Below are 12,438 nucleotides of genomic sequence, written 5' to 3' on the forward strand. Positions count from 1 at the left end.
CATGTATGCCTCAATGAGATCATTAACTCCAATAACAAGATTCCATCACAAAAGAAGACGTTCTGTCTCAATCCCCCAAGATCCATTAGCGTTTTGCTAGCATGCATTTTAGGACACCTGCCCACCAACAACAGTGCAAGAGCAAAATTTGTTCAATAAGTTAATTGTCAAAAAGCATGCAAACAAAGACAAAACCTTGGTTGACAAGTTCGTTTTGAGCTTGCACCCCTACATCTAGTTTCTCTGCTAGTTTTGTTCTTGAGAATGTTCACCCAAGAGCTAGAAATGAAAGACACAAATGGCTATCGAGGAGGAATGAGAACTAGAAGATGGAAATGGAAATGAGAGGCACTTGTCCAATTGCCATTTCTCACTTCAAACTTCTTAACATTTGGTAGGCTGCATGGGCCACACACCCATGAATGCAATGTGGCAGCTCCTCCTCCACTTTACAATTCCTTTGATATGGCATGTCCATCATGGCAAGGCACACGTGCTTATAGACAATCGGAGACTTGAGAAAGCCATCAAGAAATTGTGCTAACTTTGGGCATTAAAAAGATTCCCATCACTCCACACCATACATAAGACAAGCATAGGTGATCTAGATGTATCCTCAGCCCTTTGTCTATACCACCATTGTTGCCTCATAATAGGTTTCTATACAGTCACTTGTCTTGAATTTTATCATTGAAGTACTTAACACATTATCATAGATGTATCAAATCTTGAATATCAACAAAAATGGAATTAGTGAGTCTCTATCTGTAGATCGTTGGTCTCTATTAAAAAACTAGCATGGCATCACATCAATGGTCTGTATAGTGCTTTAAAGTTTGTAATTGTTGTCTTCCCCATTCTTAAAGCTTTCCCTAGGTCAAGCTATGATCAACTATCTATCAAAACAAGCAACGTCAAAATCTAAAGGAACATTGCCATTCATCCTTTGAACTACTTACTTTTTTGTTGTTTGAAGGGATTGACATTATTGAATGTAGGAGTGTGCAAATAAATCCATGAATGGTATGCTTCATGCAAAGAAATGGGTAGTGGGGTAGAAAAAGGCTCATTTGGAAGCAAAAGCATCCAATAAATGTACTTCACCCATGAGGTATATGGCTTTTTGAGCCTGCACAAAGTAACTAAACAAAGTTGTGATCAATTGTCTACTAAAACAAGTAGTGTCAAAATCTCAAGAAACCTTGCCATTTGTCCTATGAACTGCTTATTTTTGGTTATTTGCAATTTTATAGTTTGCTTACTATTGAAGGTGGTAGTGTATGCCATGTGTTACCATGGGAGTGTGTGCCAGGTGTGAGGGTCCCACTCCCCACCCCATAGCACTCCGCATGGCCTCCTCACCTCCCCAAAAGGTCATGAGAAGGATGCGAGGAAGAGTCTCACTTAGGCCATATATCTCAAGCCACCCAGATGTCCCATGTGTAAAGGGATTTCTCCCAAGCTCATGGCATGTGTCCAGGTGCGAGGTGCGACTAGTCCCCTTAGTCTTATCTTCCATTAATTGCACTTAGTCTGAGGTGCCCATGGGGGGATGTTACGACCATACAAGGCCTTACATTTTAACACTTACAAGATTTGATTCCTATTCTTAATGATTTTTCCTCTAATCCATAGTAGAATCGCTCATTGGAATATACATAAGCTTTAGAATCCATAGCTTCTCTTGTTACGCAGTATCTTGGGTTCTCAATAGTGGTTTAGCTAATCAGTCAATTGAGCTTTGTTATTCTAAAGCAAAGCTTTCAAGCTTAGCTTGTGTGCATTCATTTAGACCATGTAAGAACTCGTGGAGGAAATTTTCGAGGGGAGTGTTCACAATTTATTTCACTCCTAGCTCATTTTGTCATCCAAAATCCCAAACACTTTGAATTGGTCTTTTGGACTCAAGATGTTCATGCCTTGAGGAAGCCGGGTGCTTTGCAAAGATATATTGCTGGTATGTACATTGCATAGTAGTAGGGCATTTGCTTACCACAACTTGCCACAGTTGTGTTGCAAATTGCAACTAACCTTTTGTCTCCTTATTTTATTTTCCTCATAAAGATTGTATGGTGCTAACTAGTTCATTGATCCTCTCATTGCTGGTGCTTTTGGCTTGGCTACTAGAAGATTCATTCAGGCTTGGATGCACTTCTATAGTCTCAAATAAGTCCAAATCAGGATCGATTCTCTTGTCAATCTAGTTTGCACAACTACATAAACTTCTCCTAAACATATTATGTCCAAGGCTTGAAGTTTTGCTTACAAATTTTTAATTTTCTCATGGTTCAAAGTTCCCCTAGCACTCTAGAGAGACCATAATTCCATCCTTTTATGGGCAATTAAGGGATAGGGGAGGGCTACAAGGAGCTTTTTTGTAGAGGAAATTGATCAGATTCTGAAGGCCGAAAGCCAAAAGCCAATGAAATTTTTATTAAAAAGGCCCCTTCCCAACCATTAAGGTGAGTTGGGGTCCATATGGTGCTAATGGGTATCCAAGTTGTGGAGGTCTCACTAAATTTTTTAGCTGTACGTTTTGAGTTTTATGCGGTTGTGATTAAACAGTTGAGTCAATCGATCAGCAACCTTTACATTTAGATGTTAAGTAATTCTTACTTCTCTAGGATATGCTTAGTTTGGATTTTTTGGTAGTGCCTCTTTTTCTTTCAAGCCGAGTTAGATGAGGTTTAAAAGGAAATCCCCTTATGATGATTGGTGCAGCTTGGGGGCTTGGATTGTGTGCTTGCTAATGTAAACCATAAGAGGCGTAGATGATTTGATTTTTTTGCATGCGAGGCAGTTTTCCCAATGAACGGAAGTATGATTGAGCAAGTGAGGTAGTTTACAAAGTGGTGATGAGGAACCCACCTTTTGGGGTAAATGTGTGTTTGCATGCATCCTCCTTGAGTGAAGATGGTGAGAGGTCCATGAACAAAGCCGAGAGCAAGATCATACATGGAGATGGTTTCAGAAAATGTATTTGACCCTTATCTGATGAAGAAGTTTGGAGTATCCTTTGGGCAAATAGCAAGATTTGAAGCAAAGATGGCTAAGCAAGGATTGTGAGACACTGGGCATAAACATCATACGATGTGCAGGTAGGCCTTCGTGGCCATCAAGCCAGAGGTCAAAAAGCTGGCTAGGGAAGGGGTTCACCTCTTTTCCAACGGCAAAGTTCCTATAGTTGGTGAGCGTCGTGAGCTTATCACCTATGAATGTGATGTTTGTGAGGAAGAGTATGCTATTAGATACATATTACATGGGGAAGGGCTTCTTCTTTCTCCACTACGTTTATGAGGAGGTACGTACTGATTCAACCTTGGGAACAGGACCATAGTCTTGGTTATCCCTTAGATCCAAGCGTTCACTACCATCGAGTTTCTCTAAAAGGATTGTCCGATGTGGATTGAGCTTTTGTGGACACCTACATGGCTTGGAAAATGGGTGAATATCGTGGTTAAAGTTATAGCTAGGGTTTTGGTGGTGCCTCCGTATGTGAATAAAGATTTTGGTTGGAAAATGTTGGGGTAAAGGCCATGTGGCCAGTCCCATGTACATAGTATACTATGCTTCCATTATATATACTATGTATATCTATTCTTTGGTGTCTCTTGACACCCCCACATTGTGTGTTCTCCTCTCCTTCTTGTTGCCCTTTGCTGTCCCCGATCCCCTTCAAACTAGTCTCAGAGCTCTGGGAAGCTTGGTGATAGCCCGATGACCTTGAGTAGCTTGGTGGTAGACCATTGGTGGTAGACCAGAGCCACTCGGTGGAGTAAGGAGTTCTCTTTCCTGGAGAGTTTGAGAGAGAGGTGAAAAGTGAGAGACCCTTGAGCTACTTGCAGCTATGGAAAAGAAATCTATGGTGTGTTGAGGGAGAACCCTGGTCGTGGTTGAGGATAAGAGAGACGAATCTCTGGCTTGTCCTCCCTTCTACAGGCAGTTTTTGGTCACGACGTCGAAATTTTGCAAACAAATACTCTATTTTACTCAATTTCGACACTCTGAGCAATTCCAAGTCCTTTGGACTTGGGTCTGCTATTTTTTGGCCGAATTCAATTGTTTACACCCCCAAATCGCTGTTTCAAAATTCTTAGACAATTATTTTTTACCGGACAACAATTTTTGAGATTTAATATCTTTTTTTTTGTCAGTAATTTGGACTCATGGTCAACACAAGACTTGGAGATTTTTGGATTTTCTACAAGTTTGCCTTCTGTAGTAAAGCCATCCAACATTCCGTTTGAGAGATATTCACTGGCGAATCCTACTCATAAAATTTGCAGACATTTTGTGTGACACTCACTTTTCTTGACAGGCACTTTTGGAGCTGCCATATCTTCTCATCCTTGGAGAATTTGGCTCAGCTCACTTCTGAGAAGTTGGAGTGTTCCCAACTTGCTACAAGTTTGCTGTTCATTGCTTTGCCATTCGACCATTACTTTGTGAGATATAGCGCTCTTTTGGCATGTCATTTGGCATTTTTTCACAATTCAGTGAAGGACCAAGTAAGAGACTATTTCTTGCACTTGTCTCTACCTTATTTTGTTTTTTTCATTTGTTGCAATATTTTCTTCTTGGCATGGCCCATCGGATGTGGTGGTAGAGCTTGCCATTTGGTAGAGTGGTGGTGAGGTTTGGTGTAGGACACAAATTTGACACAACGTAAAGTGCAAACTTGAGCATGGTTTTTTGAGGCATTTTGGATGCCATATGCAGTGAATTTTTGGGCAACAGTTGCAATTGGTAAATGCTACAGTTTGGAAGTCATACGCCATGTTGGGTCAATGCAATTGTATGCAAGGATTTTGCACTTGTTGCTAAAGGTTTTGGCACTGGTTTAAGTGCGGGCACTTGTTGTACAGGCTATGCACTTGTAGTGCATTTCACTCTTTGGTGGCATTGATTGCTTGCAAGGAGCTAAGCATTTGAGCATCATTATTGTCTTGTTGTTGTGGCTTGGACATTATGGCAGATTCGTCATCTATGATGAACATTAAAAAGCTAGAGGGAACTAGCAACTTTGATGTGTGGCAGACACAATGCATGAACATACTGTATCTCAAGGAGCAATATGTTCCCGTTCAAGAGCAAGGCAGGAAGCCTACGTCTATGATAGATGCTGAATGGTAGAGGCTAAACACGCTAAAGCCACTATTATGTTGACATGTTGTGATGACACCATTATGAGCATTCGGAATGAGAACACTGCATGGGATGCATGGCAGAGATTAGTGACATTGTATGCACAGCAAAGCGCTTCTAGCAAAGTTTTCTGGTTGAAGAAGCTTGTGCAATTGCAAATGAGAGAAGGGAAATCTGTATTGACTCATTTGAATGAGTTTGATAAGACTTTTAGTCATGTTATTCAGCATAGGCTGAATTTGGATGATGAGGTTAAGTCATCATTGCTCTTGGTCAGTTTGCCTCCCAGTTGGGATACATTTGACAGCCACTAGCAACTCTCATCATTTGCAGGTCTATGCTGATGTAGAGGGTGCCATCATGCAGGAGGACATGAATAGGCAGAATAGAGTAGGTTCCAAAGCCTCTAGTGCTATGAATGTCAGAGGTAGACTACAGGACAGAGATAAAGACAAAAGAGGCAAGTCTAGAAGAAAATCTAGATCTAAAAAGGACATTGTGTGCTTTTACTATGAGAAAAAAGGGCATTATAAGAGTCAATGTCATAAGCTATAGGCTGACAAAAAGGTAGGCAAAGTGGAGTCAAAGGATAAGAAAGAGGACGATGACAAAAACAAGGACAAAGGGAAGGGCAAAGTTGAAGCAAATGCTCTTTTGTACACTTCTCCAGGTTCTCATGATAGAGGTGTGACACGCCAAGGTGGTGTTACCATTGAGGAGATTGATAACATAGTGGATGAGTATGTAGCAGAACATGAGATACTTTATATGTCTTCTCATGATGACCAGCACTTGCTAGCTAGCATGGGCACTGCTATGCATACTTGGCTCATTGACTCAGGAGCTTCATTTCATGTCACTCCACATCGTGAGTGGTTCACGACATACATGGCAGGTGACATGGGACCGGTTTTTCTTGGAGATGATCATGAGCTACGTATTGCAGGCATTGGTGATATTGATCTCCAGGTTGGTCATGGATGCATTTTTACACTTCATGATATAAGGCATGTACCTGAGCTAAAGAAGAATCTCATCAGTGTAAGTCAGCTTGACTTGAGTGGTCATGTACTCTCTTTTGGGCATGGGAAATGGAAAATATGTAAAGGATCTTTGGTCATGACAAAGGGATCATTGACACCCCCAAATTGTGTGTTCTCCTCTCCTTCTTGTTGCCCTTTGCTATCCCCGATCCCCTTCAGAAAAGTGCCCAAATCTTGTGGGATCGTAGCTAAGAAATACCAAACTTTGTTGATGTTCAGTTGTCGGATGATTTTATAGTTACTCAGAGGGTTATATTTTGGCCTTTTCTGGATGATTGCTACCTTTGCATAAAAATTGGTCATCATTATGCTCATTCATTCCCGACAAAGTTGGTTCATGGTGGCAAGGTAGGTGATATTCCTAAAGAATAGTTGGATGATCAGGTTAAGCATGCAAAGGATTCTGAGGGCTCACAGGCTAGAACGGATAATCCTGCCAAAGAGACTGAAGTCTAGGGCACATGTGCCGGTAGGCAAGGTGACAATGGCCAAGCAAAGGTTGTGGGAGTTGCTCAGGTCAATGGGAAATCTATTAGGCTCCCTCTCCACTTTACAAGGTAGTTTTAGTGGTGTATTTCCCTATATGGGGTGGCAAATTGGGAAAGGATAAGGATTCTTCTAATGAGATGGACTATAAATTTGTCAGTAGTAGGCGAGGCAAGACTCATAAGGAAGTGCAAGAGAATGGTCTGCTCAAAGTTTGAGGGGAGAATACCAATCATGTAGCTCTCAAATAGTGAATCTAAGCAAGGTGATGCGGATAAAGGAGACCTTGTAGTGGTGTGCTTGGAAGATGAAATCGAGGAGGAATTGCTAGATGCAAACCATAAGAAGCCAAAACATCCAAGTGCAGGTTGCAGCTGGGCATGGTAAGCTGAGTTCTAAAGGTATGTCAAAAAGGATAAGAAACATGGCTAGGGCAACTAACAGGGCTAAAGAGAAAAGATTCAACTTACAGGATGCCTACAAAGTGCTTGCATAGAAGTAAAAAAGGCCTAGCTAAGTAGAAGGTGGAGTTGATTTCTTGAAACATTTGAGGTTGTTGTGATAAAAGGAAACAAAAGGAGTGTATCACTGCTTTACATAGATGGAACCCAGTAGTGTTGTTGATGTAAGAAGTAAAATGTGTCTTGCATATTGGTTATGATGCATTTGTGAACTCGCTTGTTAGGGGAAGAGGAGGAGTTGCACTGCTAGTCAAATGCCATTTGTAGGGTAAAGAAGTGTTTGGGGGGATGTTGAACTTTTGGCTATCTTAATCTTGGTTTCTGGGTTCCAATTTAATGTGCATTGTCTTTATGCCTCCAATGACCCTCAATTGAGGGGGGAGTGCTAGAAGGAACTTGGGAGAGGCTAATATATGAGTGAATTGAGTGAGGAATGTTCTCATTTAGGTAGAGGGTTGGGGGAGGGGAGTCAAATTTGGTTTTGTTTGGACAAGGGCCTTGTGGATTGTGTTCAGTTAGATGTTAAGGGATTAAGGGGGTTTACCTGGAGCAACAATCAATGCAAGGGGGAGGAGTATAGAGCCAGTACGCTAGACAAATTCTATTTCTTGAAAGAGGGCTGGTGGTTGAGTGCTCCTATGGTGATTGGCAGGGTGATGTTGGACTCCGCTCATTTGGATCATTGCCCCATGTCAACATCCCTTACAAGCTCAATAAAATCCTATCGAAGAGGAAAGAGGAAAGGATTTAGTGATAAGGTGATTAGGGTGTGGAGAGAGGTCACAAGGAATAATGATGACCTGTGTGTCTTGTGGGATAAGGCTATTTAGGTTGTTTTATAGGTGGCCAAATCCTAGGATTCCAAGATGTATCAGGAGAAGAAATGTGTTAATGATTTACTGGTTGATTGCAAGTATAGCATAAGGAAAGTCCTAGAACTGGATCCATCAAATCTGATAATGCCCACAATGTTGGTTGAAGTGGAGGATTCTCTTAAAATAGAGGTGCTGGACCTAGTAGAATGCACGAGATTCCAAAGTTGAATTACTGCATTTGGGGGTTGTCCTTCAAAAAATTTATTCTAGAGCGTTACGAAGAACCATCAAAGTGAGGTTGTGGAATGAGTGGAAGATGCTCAAGATAACCTTGTGTCCAAATCTGGGCAGATTGCTTTTATGTTCAAGGACAAATTGGCCCACATTGTGGGATCTGAGGGTGTGCAGGGTGAGCTATGGAGAAACTTCCTCAGTGAAGTACTGAGGAGTCTTTCTCCAAGATTGGATGCTGTGGTCAAAGCATTGGGCTAGCAAGAGCATTTTTGAGCAAGAGATCTAGGAAGCTCTAGGTATGATAAGTCACCCAGACTTGATGGGGTTACATCTGAATTCTATGTCAAGTTTTGGGAGGTCATGAATGGGGATTTTGTGGTGGCCATGGCCAATTGTGCTATGGCAATGGATAGCTCTTAAAAGACGTTGTGTGGGCCTGGTTAAGTTGTTCCCAAAGAGACAAAGTAGGCTCAAAGTAAGGGATTGGAGACCCATCTCCATGCTTAATACCTCGTACAAAGTAAGCGCTAAGGCCCTAGTTGGTAGAATTAGAGATAGATAAAAAAATGGGTTTGTGAAAGCTAGATATGTCTTTGAAAATATCTTCAATGTCTCTTCAACCCTTGAGTATGCGGCTAACAGAGATGTATATTGTTTGGATTTGACTTTGTTCATGCAAATGATCTGATCCATTGGGATTATATTTTGGCCATCTTGGTTGCTCTAAAGAGGGGGTATCCAAATCTGAGATACAAGCAGTGTTACTTCCTTTTGGTAGTCAATTTTGCCCTCAATTGTTGCTGACAACATGGTGGCGCTCTCCATGAAGGACTAGGGTAGTGTGACTAAGTTAAGTGATGCTTTGAATAAGTTCTATAAGATCTCATGCTCTATTTGTAGTTGAGAGAAAACATAATAGACTATGGGGTGATGCCTGTGATTGGTTGGGTCAGATGCTGGTTAATTGGATTTAGAGGGGGGAGTGGTTGTTAGGTATTTGGGGGCCCCTTGGGGGTTGGTATTACTTTGAGACAAAGATTTGATTGGTTCAAGGAGAGAATTTGGCAAAAGATCTGTGCTTGGTATGATGTCACTATGGGATGGAATCTTAGGTCTTGCTCGTTAAGCATGTGCTATTGGCCACAACTACGTATTTGGCATTCATATAGAGGTTCTTCCATAGTCACTAGGATGAGTTTGAGAAAATGCTTCGTGCCATTATATGGGTTGAAGAATGGGAGAAAAGAAAATGGCATTACAACTATGAAGTCCCCTAAGAATAATGGTGGGCTAGGGGTCCTAGATATTAAACAAGGGGAACGTATCCTTGTTGAGAAATTGGATGCTAAGAGTGTGTGAGTGCCATGCCCTATGGGTGGATTGTCTTAAGTGGTCTTTGGAAAGCAGTTAAAGGATTGGGTGTAGGTGTTCGGAATCACATGACTTGAGGTGTGCTCTTAAAATTCACAGTTATGATCTGATTGCTAGTATAGTATATACCTGGAAGTATTGTGGTCATTCAATAGAATGGAAGGGGAGAGCTAGCCTTAGAGGTGATGCTAGCTTGTATGAGGGTGTATCGTGGAGTTGGGTGGTTACTTTTTTGGAAAAGGTATTCATGGTTAGATTTGCAAGTTGTGAGATCTTTGCATAAGAAAGGTATTAGATATTGGGCCCAATTATGGGATGTGGAGAGATCCAAATGGAGATCTATTTGGGCTATTAGGGACATGTTCGTCTTATTTGATAGAGAGTCAATCCTAACTTTCCAAGTTCTAGATAATATTCGTGAAGGGTGGTCCTCTAATGGTAGTCTTCTATGGACTGGCGGGTGAATTAGTGTTGTCTATAGGATCATGATGGAGGATAAGGAACTAATTAGCTTCCTGAATGACAAATGGAATTTATGCCGCTCTTCAAAATGGTGGTTGCAAAGATGTTTTAAGATATGGAACGACTGTTAGGTGGGTGAAGCAAGCTTCTTCCTATGGAAAACTTTACATAATTGGCTAATGGTGCATAGCAAGATGCTAGGTGGTCTAAGAACAATTCTATGTGCTTGTTGTATGGGCAATGTGTAGAAAGCATATCCATTTACTTAGGGCATGCAATGTTCTGAGTGGGATTAATGCACAAGCTCTCTATCAAAATGAAATGGAGGTTGGTAACGCTTGTTAGGGATACCAGTGGCTTGCCTTCTACCCTAACAGCTTGTTGGCAACACATAAGAGATATGGTTCTATTGTCAGTGTGGACTGTTTGGAATGATGTGCTCTTTAATGAAGGTCTTAGAGCTAGTTTTAGGTAATCTACGAGTTTAGGTCCAATGAAACAAATGTTAAAGGATTTTGGTAGGATTGTTGAGAAGTAGGACCCCTTAGTGGGTAGCTATCTAGGTGAGCTGTGGTTTACAATTTTGAGCTATTAAACCAAAATGGTGTGGGTCACAGGCAGTTTGCCCTTTGTAGATGACTAAATAGCCTACCCTCTCTAAGTGAGCTGGTTGGTCTAGAGTTTTGTGCTATTAAACCTAAATGGTGTGGGTCACAGGCAGTTTGCCCTTTGTAGATGACTAGTTAGCTTGCCCTCTCTAGGTAGGCTATACTTAAGGTTTCCACTTGGAAATGTAAAAAGATTCTTTTTACACGTGCCATAGTGTGTGGTTCTTCTCTCTCTTCTGCCACCATTTTCTCCCTCTTTTTCTCTTCTTTCTATTCCTTCCAACTATTTTTATTTCAAGGCATACCTTGTTACGTCATGCCATGTGTTCTCATACTTCTTCCAAGGCAGCAAAAACCTATTGAGGCACAAAAAAAATATTCAATTCTTTCGCAAGATTTTTCCTTACTTCAAAAAAACAATATTTGGTTCCTTCAAATAGTTTTCTCTCTATACATTTTCTAAGGCAAATAACAACCAATCCTTTTAAGATAAAATTCTTGATTCCTTAATTTATATTTTAGAGAATATCTTCAATTAAGAACTAGTAAATGTATCTTTCACAATAGAATTTTCCATAGTTCTTCGATGTTTAGAATGTATAAAAAGAAACCTCTAATCCAAATAAATGCAAACATATACCGTTGATTCTTTTCCAATAGTATTTTTCATTCCTCCTTTTACTTTTTCAAAAAGTATTTGAAATTTAAAAAAGTTAATTCTTTAACAATAGTTTTATTACAAGGGTATTGATGGTTGTTAAAAATCTACATATAGAAGATCTTGTAAAATGTATTTTTATATGAAGATATTTTTAAATAATCAAGGATTTTTCTCGGTTTGTATTTATTATTTAAGCTTTTGATTTCAAATAAAATATGTGTAATCTAATATATGGGCTTTCTTGGTATATTAGATCATTTTTATATATTTTTTTCACTTTTTAATAATTTGTTAATATATTTTGAATAGGTTGAAAAACATTGAATTGAAACTTCTTTGCTTTGTATCGTAAATGCATTTGCTTTATATTGTAAATGAATTTGCGTATTCGCTTTGCATCAAAAAAACATTGGCTCTTGAATCATATTTGCTTTTGTATCATAATTGGTTTTGTGAAGTGTGTATAAGCACCTCTTGGTTTACTATCCTGCATAGACCCCTTCAATATATATGCCTCTTGGTTCACTATCCTCAAAAATCCCTTAATCAAATACATATGCCTCTTGGTTCAATGTCTTGCACAAACCCCTTCGATTCAATCAATTTTCTTTTTTCATATAAACATCTACTCATTTATAGTCATATGAACTCCAATTTCGTACTAAATTCTACATCACACTCCTTGTAACCTTCTTCTCTAACTATACAAACAACCTTTTACAATACTCTCTTAGTTGTCACAATCACAACAAAAAAGCTTATAAATTATCATATCTTACTTAATATTATAAATTATCAATCTTAATTTATAAAATATCAATCAAACTCACCCGCTTAAAAATTTTTCCCTTTCCCTTCTTTCACTCGTTTCTTTAAACCACCCATGTTTATTCTTAAAGATACAAAAGATGGTTCTAAGCTATAATATATTTATATCTTAATTTATACCTCGACAATGATTATCTCATACATGCAAATTATTACAAAACATAAACCATAACATGAGTCATTTTCCCAAATTTTGTGAAAATAATAAATTTCACACTTTTCCTTCTTTCTTTCCTCCTCCTATTTCTTCTATTAGATAAAGCATCTTAACATTAAATAACACAATTTATACCATTTTATAAATGTGTACTATTTATTGAAATA

Source organism: Dipteris shenzhenensis, chromosome 14, assembly GCF_047967505.1.
Source record: "Dipteris shenzhenensis isolate YYH24624 ecotype China chromosome 14, Dip_SZ_1.0, whole genome shotgun sequence".
NCBI lineage: Eukaryota > Viridiplantae > Streptophyta > Polypodiopsida > Gleicheniales > Dipteridaceae > Dipteris > Dipteris shenzhenensis.